The sequence below is a fragment of the Lolium perenne genome, chromosome 6 (assembly GCF_019359855.2).
Source record: "Lolium perenne isolate Kyuss_39 chromosome 6, Kyuss_2.0, whole genome shotgun sequence".
Taxonomy (NCBI): domain Eukaryota; kingdom Viridiplantae; phylum Streptophyta; class Magnoliopsida; order Poales; family Poaceae; genus Lolium; species Lolium perenne.
Genome location: NC_067249.2, coordinates 64,211,338 through 64,231,744, shown reverse-complemented (window position 1 = coordinate 64,231,744; position 20,407 = coordinate 64,211,338).

Here is a 20,407-nt window from a genome sequence, read left to right as displayed (position 1 = left end):
CTTTGTTATCGTTTACCTACTCGAGGGCGAGTAGGAACTAAGCTTGGGGATGCTTGATACGTCTCAAACGTATCTATAATTTCTTATGTTCCATGCTAGTTTTATGATAATACCTACATGTTTTGTTCACACTTTATATCGTTTTGATGCGTTTTCCGGAACTAACCTATTGACGAGATGCCGAAGTGCCAGTTCCTGTTTTCTGCTGTTTTTGGTTTCAGAAATCCTAGTAAGGAAATATTCTCGGAATTGGACGAAATCAATGCCCAGTATCCTATTTTTCCACGAAGCTTCCAGAACACCCGAGAGCCACCAGAGGGGGGCCACAGGGCCACCACACGCCAGGGCGGCGCGGCCTGGACCCTAGGCGCGCCAGCCTATGGGGGGGCCACCCCCTGGCTCCTCCGACTCCGCCTCTTCGCCTATTTAAAGCTCCCTGACCTAAATCTTCGATACGGAAAAACCACGGTACGAGAAACCTTCTAGAGCCGCCGCCATCGCGAAGCCAAGATCTGGGGGACAGGAGTCTCTGTTCCGGCACGCCGCCGGGACAGGGAAGTGCCCCCGGAAGGCTCCTCCATCGACACCACCGCCATCTTCATCAACGCTGCTGTCTCCCATGAGGAGGGAGTAGTTCTCCCTCGAGGCTGAGGGCTCTACCGGTAGCTATGTGGTTAATCTCTCTCTCATGTACCCCAATACAATGATCTCATGAATTGCCTTGCATAATTGAGATCCATATGATGAGCATTGTATCACTATTAGTCTATGTGCTACTCTTGTGATGTTATTAAAGTAGTCTATTCCTCCTTCACGGTGTAATGGTGATAGTGTGTGCATCGTGTAGTACTTGGCGTAGGTTATGATCATAAACTCTTGTAGGTTATGGAGTTAATTATTACTATGATAGTATTGATGTGATTTATTGAAAGCATCATGCATCCACATAAACCACGGCTTCTTCTCTCCTTTATTTCTCAATAAATGTATTCTGGCTGTTCAAGCAAGTGGTGATGGGGAAGGGAAACCTAGGGAGGAATACGTGGTACAGGCTGCGCTATAAATAGGAAATGAATGCACTTTAGGATCTCGGTTGAAAGACCTTTTTCCACAACAAAAAAAAGTAGGCGGTGCAAATGGCACAAAGTGCTTGTATCTAGTATATTTGGTAAGCCACCCGCCTCTTTAGATATGTCTATCTCCATAGTCTCTGTAGTATTTACCGACTCGGGATCCATCCCGGAATAAGAGTAAAGGAGAGAATGCGCTTTAGTGGTTACGAAACCAAGCTCACTTTGATACAATTTAGAATGAACTTTCCAGTGAACTGGTGAAGTAGTGGCTTCATAGTGTAAAGGTGACAGTGTGTATGCTATGTTAGTACTCGGTTTAAATTGCAAAGATCTATTATGCTCTAAAGGTTACTTAAATATGAATGCCGAATGTTGTGGCGCTTGTTAACTTCGGCTTGAGGGAGCTCTTGTAGCCCTACACAACGAATGGTGTTCATTATCAAACAAGAGTATATGTAGCACAAAGGAAGAGAACTTATTTATTTATGTGATCAATGTTGAGAGTGTCCACTAGTGAAAGTATGATCCCTAGGCCTTGTTTCCAAATACTACAATCATCGCTTGTTTACTGTTTTACTGCATCTTTACTTCCTGCAATATTACTACCATCAACTGCACGCCAGCAAGCACTTTTCTGGCGCCGTTACTATTGCTCATATTCATTCATACCACTTGTATTTCACTATCTCTTCGCCGAACTAGTGCACCTATACATCTGACAAGTGTACTAGGTGTGTTGGGGACACAAGAGACTTCTTGTATCGTGATTGCAGGGTTGCTTGAGAGGGATATCTTTGACCTCTTCCTCCCTGAGTTCGATAAACCTTGGGTGATCCACTTAAGGGAAACTTGCTGCTGTTCTACAAACCTCTGCTCTTGGAGGCCCAACACTGTCTACAAGAATAGAAGCACCCGTAGACATCAATCCGCGAAATATACACAGTCACATATGGTTATGACCTGTGCTTCTTTCACATGGGTTACTAAGATCGTTCCCCCTTGCAGATAAGACAGTTATGGGGGTTTCTAACTTAGAACATCTAAGCCCGAACTTTTCCACAAACTCCCATGCAAGAAATGATGTGGTTGCCCCAGTATCAAATAAGACTTTGCCAGGGTGAGTAAGAATGCTGAGCGTACCTAGGACTGCTTGATCCGATTGTACCGCTTGTTCCAAGGTTGTGCAATTCAGCTTTCCATACGGTTTGCCCCTCTTGTTGTTGTTGTTGTTGTTGTTGTTGTTGTTGTTGTTGTTGTTGTTGTTGTTGTTGTTGTTGTTGTTGTTGTTGTTGTTGTTGTTGTTGTTGTTGTTGTTGTTGTTGTTGTTGTTGTTGTTGTTGTTGTTGACCTGTCCTTCCGAGTTCTGTCCACCCCAAGACGCCTTATTTGGATAGTCTGGCTTCATGTGTCCTTCCTGCCCACAACCATAGCATATGATCCTGGGTTTCTGACACTCCCTTTTGATGTGTCCCCTCTGCCCACAGTTGTTGCAGATTATCTGGGATTTGGGGTTCTGATTTGGACCTCCACGATTGTTTTGATTTCCGGTAGGCCGGTATCGTGGTTTGAAACTTCTATTTGGTGTTGGTTTAGTAATGGGGTACTTCTTTGGCTCGATTCGAGCCCTCTTCCTCCTATCCACTTGGACCTGCCTGTAGTCATCCTCGAAAGTGATTGCCGAGTTAATCAATTCGTGGAATTCTGCGGTCCTTGTCAGCCTCAGTTGCATCTTCATGTATTGATTCATGCCTTTCATGAACCTCTTCTTTCTTTTCTCATCCGTGTCGACCTCTTCGGGTGCATACCTAGCCAAACGATTAAAATCCCGAACATACTGCATTATAGGTGTAGTGTTCTGCTGAAGCTCTTCAAACTCCCTCTTCTTTAATTCCACCACGCTATCCGGAACATGAGCATCCCGGAACTTCTTCTTGAATTCCTCCCATGTGAACACCTTTTCTGGAGGGTGTACTGTCACCATATTCTCCCACCATGATGCCGCTGGTCCAGACAACAGATAAGTGGCATACCGAATCTTATCCTCATCGTTGCATCCCACGGTCTTCAACTTCCTTTCTGTATCCATGAGCCAATCTTCTGCATCCATTGGTTCTGGAGCTGATGCAAAAGGTAGTGGTCTTGCATTTTGAAAGTCTGATAGGGTTACTCCCTTGCCTTAATGACATGAGTAAAGAAATCATGCATATTCTTGTTTTGGCCTTCCTGGTACCTCCTCCTATCTTCTTCCATTGCTCTCATGTATTGCTGGAAATCTGGATGCATCATTGGATGTGGTGGTGGTGGTGCATTCTCCTCTCTAGCCGCTGCATTTGCTTCCTCCTTTTCTTTCGCCTCCCGCTCTCTTCGAGCATCTTCTGTTTTGACTAACGCCATGTCCCCCTAGTCCTGTAACAAAGAGCGATTACTCATAATTACACCATGCAAATGTTTTCTGAGCTCAACTCATTGCCCCGAAATAGTCACAAAATGAAATCAAGAAGCAAATCCAAAGCAAACATTTATTATGTATATACACTGTATATAACATAACATTACACACATATATTACATGTGGTGCATATGACCACTTATTTGGCTCAAAGCCCAAGCCAACGGAATTTTAAAAGTACATCCTATTACATTACCATCTATACTACACTGTTTCTTTCTCGAACACTACTCCTCATCTTCTTCGTTCGCCTCCGTGTACATGCCTGGAGTCCATCCGGTACAACGATTGGTCTTCCGAACGCCATCCGGAACATAAGTCCTTCCGGTTGGAATGTAATCAGAGTCGGATGAAGTGCCGAGACAAAGATCTGTCATGCCAAAATAATTGGACAATGACTCGTATGTATCCCCAGTAGGATACACACCTCCCTCATTCGCCATCCATGAAGGGTTTCTATCAACCTGGCCCCTCATCTTCTTCTTTTTCTTCTTCTTCACTCCAGAACTCTCACCTACCTCATACTGAGATGTTTTGGAGATTCCCATCTACAGATCAAGAGAAATGCAGTTGGTATCTTTCTCTTCATGTCCATAGTTTTGGTTAATATCCTGGTTAACCTCGCCCCCTTCATCATCTGTATCACAAGTGATGGGTTCTCCTTCATCACCAAATAGTTCCCCGAAATGCCAGCCAGTCGAATTCTCGATTGGTGACTCCGAGCAGTTTAGGTTTCTGGAATCGTCTCCCCTATATCCCGAGCCATATGATGCTGACACTTGTGGATAATGTGGAACGAAGTTGGGTGTGAGTGGTTCTCTTTTTGGCTCTTGGTCACTCAAATCTACAAAACTGTTTAGTTTAAAGAAAGGTGTGGTGTGTTGTGGTTGTTCCCTAAGTTCATGCATTCGAGCCTGAACTTTGTCAGGGTCTGTGAACTCATCTAGCATGTGGGTGACCTCCTCCACCATCTTCATGTGAAGTAGATACATAGAAGTCAATAAAGACTTACATCTATCCATGTGTTGGGCTGCTACCTCAGGATGTTTGTGTGCCATAAGTAGATGATTCAAGGAAGGATCCTCATCTTCCTCGGCATGAGGCACATGTGAATATGGTGAACACAACAGCTCCACAGATTTGTGTTGCCTGATCTCGAGTATTGCTTTGAAAATACCCATATGGTATGCCGTGGTAAGTCTTTTGGCTTCTCCATACGGCATGATTCGACTCATCAGCAGTGTGTCAGGAAGTTGTACAGAGACTCTGCATTTGACCACGATCTCTCCATCATAAAAGATGTATTTGAAAACAGGTATCCTGGTCTCACAATGGAGTTCCTTCAGCATCCCACGCAGGAGATCTGTAAGACTTCCATCGTAATCACCAAGCCAACCTTCCACTTTCCTTAAAGTCATCTTGGGAAACGTGTACGCCATTACGTGCCGGGAAGAGCTTGAGAACCATCCCAAGCTAGGGTCGGCGATGGCGGCCGTGACAGAACTTTTCGTGGATGGAGGCTCGGGTATTTAGGTTTTTCCCGAATGGGTGAATAAATAGGCGGAAGGGCGAGGTCGGTGGGTGCCCGAGGGGCCCACACCACCCCTTGGCGCGGCCAGGGCCTAGGCCGGGCCAAGGGAAGGTGAGGCCGCCTCGTGGCGCTTCTTCGTCTCCCCTCTGGACTCCGTCTTTGTTACAGTAAAATAGGAACTTCACCTTTGTTTCGTCCAATTCCGAGAATATTTCCTGTACAACTTTTCTGAAATACAAAACAACAGAAAACAGGGAACTGGCACTGTGGACTCTTGTCAATAGGTTTGTTCCACAAAATGTATAAAAGTGCAACGAAGTGTAAAACAAACATATAGAAATTGGTGTAAAACAAGCATGGAGAATAAAAAATTGTAGATACGTTTGCGACGTATCAACATCCCCAAGCTTAACTCCTGCTCATCCTCGAGTAGGTAAGTGATAACAAAAATAAATTTTTGAGGTGACATGAAGCCAACACAATCTTGATCAAGTTATTGTAAAAACATTATGTGAGCTGGGATCAAAGTACTCTAAACATAGGCATGGTAGATATAATTCTAACAATAGAACTTAGCAACTATGTTACAACATGAGAAGTAACTCAAACAAAAGATCATGAATAATTATGCACTAAAAGCAATTGTTTGTTTTTGAGCATAGAGAAAACATAGCAAAGTGGTACTCAGCTTGTCCTTTATGAAGTAGCAAAACATAAATGCTAGGACACCTTTAAAGTTCAAAGGGTGACTAGATACAAGTAATTTAAGAACAAGCAATAGCATAATCATGAATCAATCAATACTAAATTTTGGGACTATGCACATTATACTCAGAATGACAATTATGCTTTCTTAATTGGTGCATAAAGTAAGAAGGTGAATAATCAACATAAAAGTAAAAGAAAGGCTCTGCGCAGAGGGAAGCAAGATTACTCATGTGCTAGAGCTTTTTATTTTTAATGCAATAGAGGTGTTGAAAAAATATTTTGAGAGGTATTATGTCTATGTCAACGAATGGGATCAAATGATCTATCATCCTTTCATGTTTAATGGCTTCAAGAGTGGATCCCATAGAGAGAACAATAAAGTTCGTCTTCTCCTTTTTTGAACAAGCTAAGTTCATGATTTCTCAAGTACATAGTGTTAGGAGATTTAAATTATTGGTTCAATTTATATTTAGTGGGTGGGCACCCACGCCCGCTCTTTTGCAAAATTAAGGACTAGCACATGATGCATGCTAGTCAAGGTATGATGCCACAATAAACATGAAAAAGATGATAAAGCATTCAACACTTCCTCATGAGCTAAAACAAAACACAAAACATGTAATAATCTTTGAAGGTTTAAAGGTAGCACACAAGAAATTCACTTTACAGTGGCGGTGAAATACCACATATAGGTAGGTGTGGTGGACCCAATTGGAAAACTTTGGTTTTTGGTAGTTGGATGCACGAGTAGAGCTCATACTCAGTACAGGCGAAGGCTAGCAAAAGACTGGGAGCGGCCAACTAAGAGAGCAATAATGGCCATAATAATGCATAACGACAAAACATTACTAATCAAAGCATAAAGTGATATTACAAGTCAAAAAATAAATGAGCATAGAGGCTTCAGGTGACTGGTTTGTAGTCATAACATGATGTAAACATGTGCCAAGTCAACCCAATAAAGCATCAAAGGAGAATACCACAATATTATGCTTTCTATGATGGAAACACCACATGATTCTTTCAATGGCATATTAAGCACTCTCAGCTATTTGAGAGAAGTCGTGCTACAACAATAACTACCAAGCATATAATTAAAATACCATCCAACATGACATGCCAAAGTCTATGCCACAGTCTAAACAAGCTTCCTTTTGCACCACTATAAGCATGAAATATTTTACTCGTCTCCACCACCAATCAATTTATTTGAAACAACTCTCATAGATAATAATTAATAAAGACCAGAGAGCTAATCATACCTTACTAAAGAAAACTAACAAGCTCTGAACAAAATACGAGTGGAAAACCAGAGCTAAACGCAGTACTAGCAAAAGAGAACACTCGCAGAATAATAGGAGTGAAAACTAGAGTGTTCTATGCAACTAAAACGGAGTGTGTCATTCTCCAAAACAAGTATGCTGGGATCCAACCATATGCTACAACAAAAAAAAAACTAAAAACAAAAATAAAGACGCTCCAAGAACAACACATAGCATATGAAGCAATAAAAATAACGTCTACAAAGATGACCTGATACTTTGTTTATGAAGAAGAGAATGCATTGGGCATCCCCAAGATTTAACGCTTGTACCTCTTAGATATTTCTTGGTATGACATGCCAGGCTTGAGCTTTTGTCCATACTTCATTTCATCGCATCATTCTTCTCTCCCTACACTTGAAAACTTCCTTCATACAAAACTTCACACAATTCTCATTAGCAGCATTAGTGCAATCAAAATAACAAATACACTTGCATTCAGTTATAACATATGTAAAATATCCATTAAAACATTAGAAAGAAAGAGATTAAGAGGCAAATGCAAATAGTGGCAGAAATCTGTCAAAACAAAAGAGCAGGTAAAGATCGATTTTTTCGAAAATCTTCTGTTGCTCCCATGAAAAAGTGCTCAACTAACGAAAGTTAGATAATAACCTAGGGCATATGCTCAAAAATTGTCAGCTCAAAATTACGTTCTGTCTGAGAGTATGAATTTTTTGGTGACAGCACAAAATCTGTTTCAAGACAGCAACTTCCTCAAATCTTACTTTCTTCCTATTAGGGCTATTCTTGGCAAAAAGAAACGAAATAAAAATGATAAGGAGAGTATATTACAGAGGTAACAACTTCTGTCGGGGGTGCTCCTCGACAATGCCCTCCGGTAGGGGCTTAGGGTTGTGTTGGCACGCAAAACTGCCGCGCAACACCAGGATAGTTGTCGTGTTTTCGTGACACGACGGACGATTGCTTTTCGAGCAAAGCAACAAAGACCCCTCGCTTTCGTGGAGGAGAACCGACCGTTTTTCAGGACAAAACGGCAAAGATCAACCAAGCTCTAGGGCTGCTAGGGCATGGCAGATGAAAAACGATAAAAAAGAATAAACGGAAAAAGTAGATGAATTGTATTGATAGATTCGATTGCCGGGGGTCTCTCAATCGGCCATACCCGTATATTTATATACGAAGCCTGGTCTTTGGCAAACAAGAAAGGTTTTTCACGTCACGGTTTCCTTTACATGCAAGTCAGATAAAATACTATTCCCAATCTTCAGGTAAACCGGCCAGCATCTTATGAGATATTAACTTACCTAATTCTAGTAAGATTCGGTCATTGTTTGAGCCACCGAACCGATCACAGCAATTCTGGTAAGTTTATATATATACCTTCCTTACGTGACTTAACAGACCGCAATTCACACGTCTCAGTCTAGCATCCGAAGCCCAATACGACTTACCCTTGACAGTAGGTTTAGCTAAATGTCCTTACACCTGCGTTTCAGCTAAACATATTCCAGAATTCGTTGAGGATTTGTCTTGCTAGCTGATAGTCTATGCAATCCTTCATATTCATGCAGAATAATTATCTTGGCACCCTTGATCTGTCGTTGTGGCTTTTGTATCAGACTTTGACCAAACCTGCATCTTGAACAGCTAGCCAAATTACGCCATCAACACATGCCCTCCTGTTTTTGGTACGATTGAATTGACCAAAAACACATCTTCAATACTTTACGATGATGTCAATAACTTCATCGGCCATAAGATTTGCTTAGGGCGATGTCTAAAATACACATCAGCCAAAATATTTAGCACGATATTGCAAGTAACATATCGGCCAAATTTTGCCGAGGATGATACTTCTAATAATATATCAGCCACAATGTCTTCAAGCTTCTCGCTACATGCTAGAATAATACGTTTTCAAGTATTTTTCATCGAGAGCTTCGAAAACTTCTCTACGTGGAAAGATTGTGAAAAGTATGATTTTTCAGAAACAATCTCTACAACTCTGTAAGGATCTTCCCAACTCGGCAATCATTTGCCGAATATTTCATCTTTAGTTCTAGTAGCTCACGCTCCTTTTAGTGCTGATTAAAATTTCCTAATTAACATTGTCGGCAAAGACAACCTGCTATTTTTTTTAAAAAAAAAACCATCGCATCTCGTGAGCCGACATATGTGTTCTGAATATTACTTCATGCACTTCACCCATAGCTTATCTCTACCGATCACAATCCAAGAACTTCAACATTCGGCAGTATAATTCGTCATAGGAAAAAAGTGTATATCTTAAAGCTGATTGCCAAATTTTCTGAATTCTAGTTTGACCTAGGTCCTTTAAATAATTAACTAAAGGAACCCTCCGGCCACCTGGTTCTAAACTATTTTGATAATTCGGCTGTTTGTGGCATTTGTACCGAATTTTCTTTGCATTGTACTGCTATTTGCTAAACTGAACCAGATAAGTTGCATGCTGTAACCAAGGGACTTCTCCAATAACCTGATTCTGAACTACTAGCTGATTCGGTTATTTCTGACACATACGCCGAATCCTCTTTGCAACGTGCTGCTAAGTACTGAACCGAACAAGGCCCGGCTGCACCCCGTACCAAACCAACGTGCAACAGTCTAGATTTATTTCTTACAAAAGCTTGCATCGGTCTTTGCAAAATGAAAGTATCCCTTTTGTAATATGATAACCAGATGCATGTTCGCTAAACAAGTAGCTCTAGAACTTCCCTCTCTAAGTATACGACGGTCAGTGATTGTATCTAGAGACTTAATTATGGCTAAACATCGGTCCAAATAACTATTTAGTAATCTGCCAAAATAGTGAAATTCGCCTTTTATGTGTTGTACTACCAGAAGCGAATCTTCATTACACCCATGTCTACTGAATTTTGTAAATCAAAGAGTAAAACCTCATATTCAGTTTGGTTATCGCATACTAGATATTTTACACAGACCGATGTCTCGTAAACGACATTGTTAGATGAAATTAAAACATTACCAACGCCCTGTCCACCTCTACAAACCGATCCATCAATATAAAATATCTTCAGGCAAATTCCAACATAATTAATATATCCCTCATCCTTAATCAACAACAAAATCGGCGCTAACTTGAACTATCATAGTACGCAACGATTCATATGCTAAATCATATTTTATTAGTGCATAAGCTCACTTTATTATCATAACACTAGGAATCGGTTGTTGTAACATAAATAATTAAACACGTCGGCTAGTAAGTTTTCACTCATGAACTAGAAAGTAGATAATGCCGAAAATTGGTACATATGTAATATAAAAACTCGCGTAACTTTTCAATAAACACATACCAGTTTTCGGCTTCGAGTAAGGAATGGCTTAGATTTGCAATGATGTACTCCTTCCAAACATCCTCTTTGTAGGCATCATTGGTTTATCTTGATTGAAGCACTCATCAGGCCACTTCTTCTCCGCTAGCTCTTCTCTGATTTCTAATACTCGCAATCGTTGTACCCGTCGTTTGTGAGTGTGTGTGAGTCCCGTTGGGCACCATTGAGGTTCTGGTTTAGTTCTAGGTGCAACTGACTTAATTTTGTTGCCCCCCGAGTTTCTTGGCTTGTACCAAAGTACTGTTATTTTTTGCGTAGATAGTTTGTTCTTGGCCGAAAATATTCTCTCCTGACTAAATACTTTACTAGCTATAATTTTCTGGCCGCACATATTGATAGTACTAGACTTGAGATCCATTGAAGGCAGACTCGTGGACAGTCCTGAGCTAATGCTCCTCGTTGCTGGATCGCTGTTCATGCTAACCATTTCATTTTTCTGACTTGTACTGGAGGATGCAACCACTTGATTATTGAAACCTTTCTCTTGTATGCATGCATCTTTTCTCTGAACTGTACCACACCCCACTCTATCAACTGACTGATCTCCACCAATTTTCAAACCATGCAAAATTGTACCATCGGCTACAACTTTCATGCGGCCTCTCGTGCGTATACTAGGAGATGCATCATCAGCCGACTCTCTAGTACTAGCACGTACAACTGCTTGCTCTGAATGTGTTTGCACATTATTAGTCTCTAAATCAGCATGTAAGCTGGCGTCTCTGGTCGCTATACTCTTGGTGCAATTATGATCAATTTCATCACGTGCTTCTGCATAATTTTCACGGCTGATCGGCACCCACACGAGCTTGTTGCCGGCCTTGTAGTTCTTTCCATATGCATTATACTTCCGGCTCGTATTTGAATTTCCTGAGACTAACTTCTCACCATTGCCATGGATCAGAATAGCATCAGGTTGTCTAACTTGATAATTAAACCGGGCACGTTTTTCATGCAGCGGTCTTCTGTACATAGGGCCTGCTTGAATCCATTCTGGTTGAAATATACCTGCTGGTCCTATATGATATGGCACCCAATGATTGAAGTTCCAGAAAGAAAATTCTTGATACATAGGCGGTGTACTGCTCCGGTATGTTGGCTGCATCGTAAAATATGGCTGCTGCTCATATGGATTCGCTCGCCAATGCTGACGGCACTGAGGTTCAGAATGAGACCTAGGATGCTTAGTACCTCCAAGCCGATTGAAGACATTCTTGGCCTTCCGCGAAACATATTTGTTCAACAAATGCTTAAGAATCGGCTTTGTTCTTGGAGCTGATTGTCCCTTTCTTCCCTTGTCTTTCGACACTCTAACTTCTGAATTTTTGGGTTTCATCATCCTCGGCCAATCCATATCATCAATGGCAACCTTAGTTTGTTTGGTAGATTCGGTTTGATCTGACCGAATAAGTACTTTCTTGTTGTCAAAATCAATCACGTTGGGAGAGTACAGTGGTTGCATGACCTGAACAATATATTGCTCCGCCTCTTGATGATTTTCCAGGGTCTTCTCTTCCTTCTTTTTTGGGTCTTGAGCCTCTTCGCTTCGATGCTCTTCTTCAACCGAAGATAATTCAGCTATATTTTCTTCTTGTTGATGCTCATCAATTTCTTTGGCACGGAACTCATAAGGCAACATGAAAGGTCCCTTACATGGAGAAAAATCAAGCATCGCTATTTCACATTCATCATGTTCTTGCTCAATGAAGTTTGTATCTACCGACTTGACAAACTCAGTTTTTGTGTCCGACTTAGCTTTACCCAATTCAGTTTTAACTAAGTCGGTCATGACAGATGTGTCGATCGTCCTATGTTGATTTGACTCGGCAGGTGTATTGTCCAACCTGACATTAGCCGAATTTGGCGTACTGACCAAGTCAACCTTTTCCTGTTGGTTGGCTCGCATAGCTCTAACTTCGAGAATCTTATTTGCAAGATCTTCACAAGATTTCCAATATATATCAGCCATTCTTTTGACGATCGTCCCTCATATATGTCAGTATCTTTCGGCAATGACACGTGGGTCGTGTTACCAAAATTCTGCAATTGTGTAGGGGTTGTATCACATGCTACAACACTAGACGAAGGCACATGAGATCCTATTGAATTTTCACTTATTCGGCTGTAATCATTGTGAAGATGTGTAGCCGAATTATTTATATCTTTAGTTGCATATGGTGCTGAAAAGTTAGTAACATAAGAAGTAGCATATGATGGCTGAGAGTAATTAGCAAAGTAGCTACCAGTAGCATGACCAATTGTTGCATCCATCGGCATGTGTGAAGGTGAACCAACATACTGCAAGTTATGTGCCGATGAATAAAAGGGTGAAACACTATTTTGCATGTTATCAAAATTTATGACATTGAGTGTTTTATATTGATTAACTGAACTCATCACGTTATCCATCGGCATATAAACTTCTGGGGTTGCTGATGCATGAGAATTCGAGTATATATGTTGCATGTTGCTAAAATTATAAGAATTTGAAGCATGTAGATTATTTTGCATTGCGTTTGCACATAGTAAGAATTAGGACTAGCCGATGTAGTACGCATATCATAGGATCTAGCAACATCAACATAAGAGTTATTTGCATCTACATAAAAAGATTGAGAATTCATTTTACCGTTGTAGATTACAACCTCTTGATGACGCTCTCTACGTAGCAGGAACGGGCTAGAGACCGTTGATGCTTCTTCCCCAGCGGAGTCGCCAATTGTGTTGGCACGCAAAACTGCCGCGCAACACCAGGATAGTTGTCGTGTTTTCGAGACACGACGGACGATTGCTTTTCGAGCAAAGCAACAAAGACCCCTCGCTTTCGTGGAGGAGAACCGACCGTTTTTCAGGACAAAACGGCAAAGATCAACCAAGCTCTAGGGCTGCTAGGGCATGGCAGATGAAAAACGATAAAAAAGAATAAACGGAAAAAGTAGATGAATTGTATTGATAGATTCGATTGCCGGGGTCTCTCAATCGGCCATACCCGTATATTTATATACGAAGCCTGGTCTTTGGCAAACAAGAAAGGTTTTTCACGTCACGGTTTCCTTTACATGCAAGTCAGATAAAATACTATTCCCAATCTTCAGGTAAACCGGCCAGCATCTTATGAGATATTAACTTACCTAATTCTAGTAAGATTCAGTCATTGTTTGAGCCACCGAACCGATCACAGCAATTCTGGTAAGTTTATATATATACCTTCCTTACGTGACTTAACAGACCGCAATTCACACGTCTCAGTCTAGCATCCGAAGCCCAATACGACTTACCCTTGACAGTAGGTTTAGCTAAATGTCCTTACACACTAGTAGAAAAAGAGGCTTCCGTCCACCCCCATTAGTCCCGGAAATATTCGAACCGCGATTAAAGGGGGCTTTAGTCGCGGTTCGGGAGGCGACCCGCGACTAATGCTCCATCCGCGATTAAAGGGATGCGGCCGGCGGAAAAACCTTTAGTCGCGGTTGGGGACACCAACCACGACTAAAGGGTCCCTTTAGTCGCGGGACACCAACCGCGACTAAAGGGTCCCTTTAGTCGCGGTTGGTGTCCCCAAACGCGACTAAAGGTTTTTCCGAGTTTTTTTACTCCCACGCACCTGCACACACCCACCCCCCCCGTGGATCGCCTTTTTTTGGTTTGTAAAATACAAAAGAAAATGATAGAAAATTCAAAAAAAAAATTGTTTTCAGATTCTTGTATGTTATGCAACCTACTATTCGGAGAAATTAAGAAATTCGAATTTCCACTTTTTTTGCAAAAAAAGTTTAAAAAATGGTAAAACCGCAATAACTTTTGCATACGACGTCGGAAAAAAACGTATAATATATCAAAAGAATCCTGGGAAAAAGTTACATCCGGTTAGCCAATTTTTAGATTCTCAAAATTCCAAATGGAAATACAAAAGCAGGAAGATTTTAGTTTTTTCTATAAATTATGGATTTTATATATTTTTTAATTTTTTAAAACCTAAAATTAATAATTTCATTCTGCATAAAGATTACTATCATTTTTACCCAATTTTTAGATTTTTAAATTTTTAGATTTTAGGTTTGGCAAAAAAAATTAATTAATTAATAAAATTAAAAATAATAGAAATTAAAAAGTTAATGTTTATTTATTTATTCAATATTATTATTACATCATTACTTTTGTTTATTAAAAGAATTATTTGAAATTCAAACAATAAAGAAATGTGACATCGATCAACATGTTAATATGATTGATATGATACTACTATCACATACATGCGCGCGAAGCACTTGGATGCGGAACAGAATGGAACTCGGAAGTTAAGCGTGCTAGAGGTGGAGTAGTGGGAGGATGGGTGACCGAGCGGGAAGTTTGACCACGAGTAAGTAATTTGACTAGAGATAAGTGTAGTTAGAGATAAGTGTAGATAGAGACTAAGCTATGCAAATAACTGAAATAAGAGAAATTCTGAAGAAAAAAAACGGAGTGAAAAAAATTTAGAAATCCAAATGAATTAAATTTTTTTAACGAAATAGCCTTTAGTCCCGGTTGGGGACACCAACCGCGACTAAAGGTCCTTCGCCCAGGCGCACGGTAGCCGCCCACGTGGACGGGCCTTTAGTCGCGGTTCGTAAGCAACCGCGACTAAAGGGGGGGCCTTTAGTCGCGCTTAATTGGTCGCGGTTGCGCAACCGCGACTAATGGCAGTTGCGAACCGCGACTAAAGGCCATTTTTCTACCAGTGACACCTGCGTTTCAGCTAAACATATTCCAGAATTCGTTGAGGATTTGTCTTGCTAGCTGATAGTCTATGCAATCCTTCATATTCATGCAGAATAATTATCTTGGCACCCTTGATCTGTCGTTGTGGCTTTTGTATCAGACTTTGACCAAACCTGCATCTTGAACAGCTAGCCAAATTACGCCATCAACAGGTTGATGGAATCCTGTAGGCTGATACGAACCATCGGTTAACAGACAAGCGGTGAGAGCAATTTACCCAGGTTCAGGGCCCTCGATGAGGTAACACCCTACGTCCTGCCTGTCTGATCTTGATTATGAAAATATTGGGTTACAATGGGTGCCGAAGGTTTCGGCTATGATCTCGTCGAGAGGCTAAGTGCTACGGAGACCTAGCTCTAGACTTCTGGTGGCTAAAGTTGCTAAGATTGATTGTGTCCCTCGGCAGTCCCTCTCCTGACCTTTATATAGGAGGCCAGGTCCCAAGAGTTCTGTCCGGGTATGACTAAGTTTACAAGAGACCTAGCTCTAAACTTTCCTTGTTCGGCTCCTCTTCGACTTGTTCTTCAAGGAATCCTCTTCGGCACCGTCCTAGTGGCCCACCTTGCCATCGGGTATCTTCATGAGTCTCCAGTTGGGCCGCACAGGATAGGGCAATGTCGGTTACCCGAAGGGTAATGCCCACGTCAGTAGTCCCCGAGTGTCTAGCCGAAGATTTTTCGGGTAGAGACTAAAGCATGCCTCCACTGAACGTTCTTCTGCTTGATTGCTTTTGTCCATCTTGTAACAGCTTCATCTTATTTTTATCGGGTGCACGTCTAGCGCTCCCGATGTGAGTAGCCCCCGAGTCTAGATACGGATGCTTGCAATCCGTGTGTAGACTCAAGTTGTGCCACTCGAATGTCTTCTTCTGCCGAAGTTTCTTGCAAGTCTTCATAGGTCATCCGATAGATGCACATCAGGGCTTGTACTCTTTAGTAGAGCTTGGACGCGTAAAGGATATGGAGTAACATGCCCAGCTTTGCTGGTTAACTGCCGTTGGCAAAACAACGTTACTCTACTCAGAATCAAGTCCCCGGGGCATGATCCTGGAATGCAAAAATGTTTTGCCGGGTGCGCATCGAGTGCTCCCGATGGGAGTAGTCCCCGAGTCTGGGCGCGGGCGCTTGCGACCGAGTGCAGACTCGAGCTGAGGATACCGCTCTTTTGTTCAAATACTTCTTCATGCCCTTCTTCCTGAAAAAACTTTGAGTCTTCTTTTTATCGGGTGCGCGTCCAGCGCTCCCGATGGGAGTAGCCCCCGAGTCTATGCACGGATGCTTGTAATCTGTGCATAGACTCATGTTGACCACTCGACAATTTCATTTCTTCGACTCCTCAACCAAACTTTTACGATGTCATTGATGATGTAATCACTGCCATGGTTTGACTGATAAGACGTGACCTGACAGGCCCATCCTAGTTCTGCGCGGGCAGTTTTTAAGAAATGACCGCTTCTCGCGTGCAATTACCAAGGCATCTCCTCGATTCCCATGATTTGTTGATGAAAAAGAGACTCTTTCAGCAAACTGGGGACGCGTGCTCGTTTTATCCTTAGCTTTATATCTTATAATTTCTCGTTGCAAATCTTCTCCTCTTCACATACCATCATTGCATCCTTTTCTTCCTCATTCGCCTCCTGCACTCAAAAACACTGCGCCGCCACCGCCGTTTCCAGATCTCCTTCAAATCCCCAAGATGGTGAAGAAGAAGAATCCCGTCGTTGCCACCAGCGCTACGAGCAGCGGCGCCACCGCCAAAGCCCCTCCGAATCTGGCGAAGAAAGGCGCCCCAAGCGCTCCTCCCTTGGCTCCGGCGCCGTCGAGCTCCATTGTTGGGCCCAATCCCGGCGATTGGCCGGCGTCAACAATTACGAAGCGTGACGAGAAGAGGGCCAAGAGCCTCGGATTGATTTCGCCCGACGAGGGGAATGTTATTCTCCTAGGTGCGATTTCACGTCCTAATCCCCGTGCCGATTTTTCCGTGATGTTCTTATCATTCTTGTATCGAGGTCTCTCGCTTCCTGCTCACAAATTTCTTCGCCAACTCCTTCGAGTTTACGAGATCCAACTGTGGCAGTTAACTCCCAACTCAATCCTTCACCTTGCTATCTTTATAACTCTCTGCGAAGCATTCTTGGGCATTGAGCCACACTTTGGTTTGTGGAAGAAAATTTTCTTTGTGAAAAGGTACAACAGTAGTGGCGGGTCTTTCGTTATCGGTGGAGTCGGCTTCGTTGCCCGAAAAGAGGTTAATTACTTCAACTTTCCAATGAGAGAGTCCGTGCAAGGATGGAGGTTGAAGTGGTTCTATATTAGAGATTCTTCAGCAACCGAATCCCAGCTCCCTCGCTTCTCTGATGTCCTTGAAGCCAAGCCTAAGCAATCTTGGAAAAATACCCTGTCTCCCGATGAAAAACCTGTAGTCGTCAAGTTATTTGAAAAATTCCTTCGGATCAAGGAAGCCGATGGTCAGACCATGATAGGCACAAAGGTAGCCGCCGTGTTCTTTAAGCGTCGAGTTCAGCCGATCATGGTCAGAGCTCATCCGATGTGGCTGTATTCGGGTCCCAAGGACGAGACTAGGATAAATGCTGCCGAACTCTCTGAAAAGGAACTGCTCGATGAAGTTCGGCGTCTTACTCACTTCAGCCAGGAAGATTCGATTCCTCTTACATCTTCCCATTTACCATTTGATGTTGATTACCCGCCAACCGAGGTAATTCCCTTCTTTCATATCCCCATTGTGCTGCCTTTCTTGCTTAACTCAACTGCCATTGTCCTTACTTGTTTTACTCCTGAAAGAACCCTATAGATCCTGATTATTCGCAAGACTTGTCGAATGATATTTCCGAGAGAGGAGATTCCTCAGCCCCTGTAGGGTCTCATACTGAGGGAAATGCTAGTCCAGAAGCCGAGCATGCTGACCCAATAAACCCTGAGACCGTCCTCATCGATCCTGAAACTGCAGCCAATGATATTAGCGACATAGCTGGATCAATGCATGATGACGACGCTGATCATGCTGCCTTTGTTGATGCAGCGGCGGAGGAAGCCGAAGCTCTGCCTTCGAAGAGATCATCCGGCGGTTTTGCCGATGAAGATGATCTTTACGATCTGTAAGTCCTCACCTTTTCCTTCGTTTCAATTTTGCTATTCGCATCCTCTGCTTGACTCTGTCAATCATTTACTTTTGTAGTGATGAAGGTTTCATCGAGCCTTCTCCCAAAAAGTCCAAAACTAGCGCTGCTCCACCGGATCCTGCAGCTTCCGAGGCTTCGGCCCCTGCCACAGTCCCCACGGCCCAAATGTCAACTGCTTCTTCCCTTTTCAAGGGGAAGGATATTCCTTCAACTGCCGCTGCTGCAACTCCTCCGTCAGGGAAACTTGTAAATCTCTTCCCGTTTGAATGCAACATCTCTCGAATAAATTTTGAGTACTTCACCCAATAAACTTTTTCCCTTATTTTTAAGGACTTGCGAGCTGTTATATCGTCCCTGGAGTCCTTCGCCTCCCAATACACTTCTTTGGAAGTCGAAAAGGCCCAGCTGCAGAAGGAGGTCGAGTCCTCCTCCTCAAAACTGGAAGGCGCAATTAAGATTGCTGCAGAAGCCGATCAAGAAATTGACTCTCTGAAGGAGGAACTCGAGGGGCTGAAAAGGAGGCTAAAGCACGAAGAAGAAGCCAGGCTCACTGCCGAAGCCCGAGCGATGGAGAAGGATGATCTTCTTCGGCAGTCCTCCTTGGCTTTGCTCAGTAATCCTCTTCTGTTAATGTCTTCCTCTTATTTCATTCTTCTCAGGGGCCGCTGATATCCCTGTTGAGGCTCTGGACAAGGTCCCGAGTAATTCTCCATCAAATGCTCTGTCAATGACGCTTGCGTCTCACCAGCTTGCTCAAGATCTTCTTCAAAAAGGCAAGGGAGCCATGGAGCGGATCCACTCGATGATTTTTCCCAAGATCAGCCAGGACAAGACTTTGGGATAGCTGATAGACGCTTTTTCCGTCAACACAAGGGAGGTTATCGAGGTATTCAAACGTACTTCACGTACCTATGGCACCGTTCTAGCCTTCCAACTTATGATGGGTCACGGCTTCAAAGCTGACATTGAGGAGATGTCTAAAGAGCTGCCGAAACAGCCTGATGGAAAACTCATCGATCTTGGTGCCTTTAAAGCCTCGGCTCTTACATGTGCTCGCCAGCTCCTTGAACTGGTCGAAGCAAAGAAATCATCAGTTGGTCCAAGTTTATCAAACCAGACCCAGGCTCCTTGATTCTTGTAACAGACTTCTTTCTGGCTTGATTTAAAACGTTGTTCTGCCGTGAAACTTGTGGTTGTAATAAATTCCATGCTGGCAATGTTGCTAGTGTACTCTTATCGTGGCATTTTTACTTGCGCGCTCCCGATGGGAGTAACTTCCAATGCTAAAGCAATACGATCCAACACACCCTTTGACACTGTTTTGCAGGTTTTCTCCGTACCTGCGTTTGTCAATGATTCTTCGGGTGCTGTTTCTGAAAGTGATCGAGTCCAGCGTATGAAGGATCGGATAGCGCAGGTGGAAAAGGATTTGCGCAACACCTATGCCTTGGCCGCCATTATCAAAAAGAAGAGCGAGATTGCGGCTGACGTAGAGCGCTACGCTCTTGTTGAATTACATAGGGCCACCGAAAGTTTAAACTGTAAGCTCCCTACTCCTTTTGCTCCTTGTTTTTCCTCAGGATGCATCGTCTGAACTTCCCTTGTTTCTTTTGCTAGTCATAGCTCTGAACCGTGCTGAAGAGAACAAGCGGATTCACGAGCAAGTGAACGCATTGACCCAGCTATCATCGGCAGATGAGGTTTTCTAGAAAGAGCACTCGAAAGCGTCGGTTGTCGCAAAGTTCCAAGATCAGGTCCAGCAGGTCCATCGCTTCTTCGACAAGTGCTACAAAGGGTTGAGAGTAATATGGAGAACGATGTTTCCTTTAAACGCGGTTCCTCCCACGCTGTTGACTCTAATGTCGGAGTTTAGCAACACCAAGAAGATTCGAGACTTGGTGCGGGCTCAAGTTTTTGCAGGAGCCAGATTTTCACTTGCCCTCGTCCTTGCACGTTATCCTTCGGCAAACCTGCTGACTATTGCTAATGCGGTGGGTGATTTAGAGCAGTTGTACCCAAAAGTAGTACTCCCTGCCAATATAATTGTCGATAGGCTTGAGGAGAACTCGAAGGCACCTGAAGA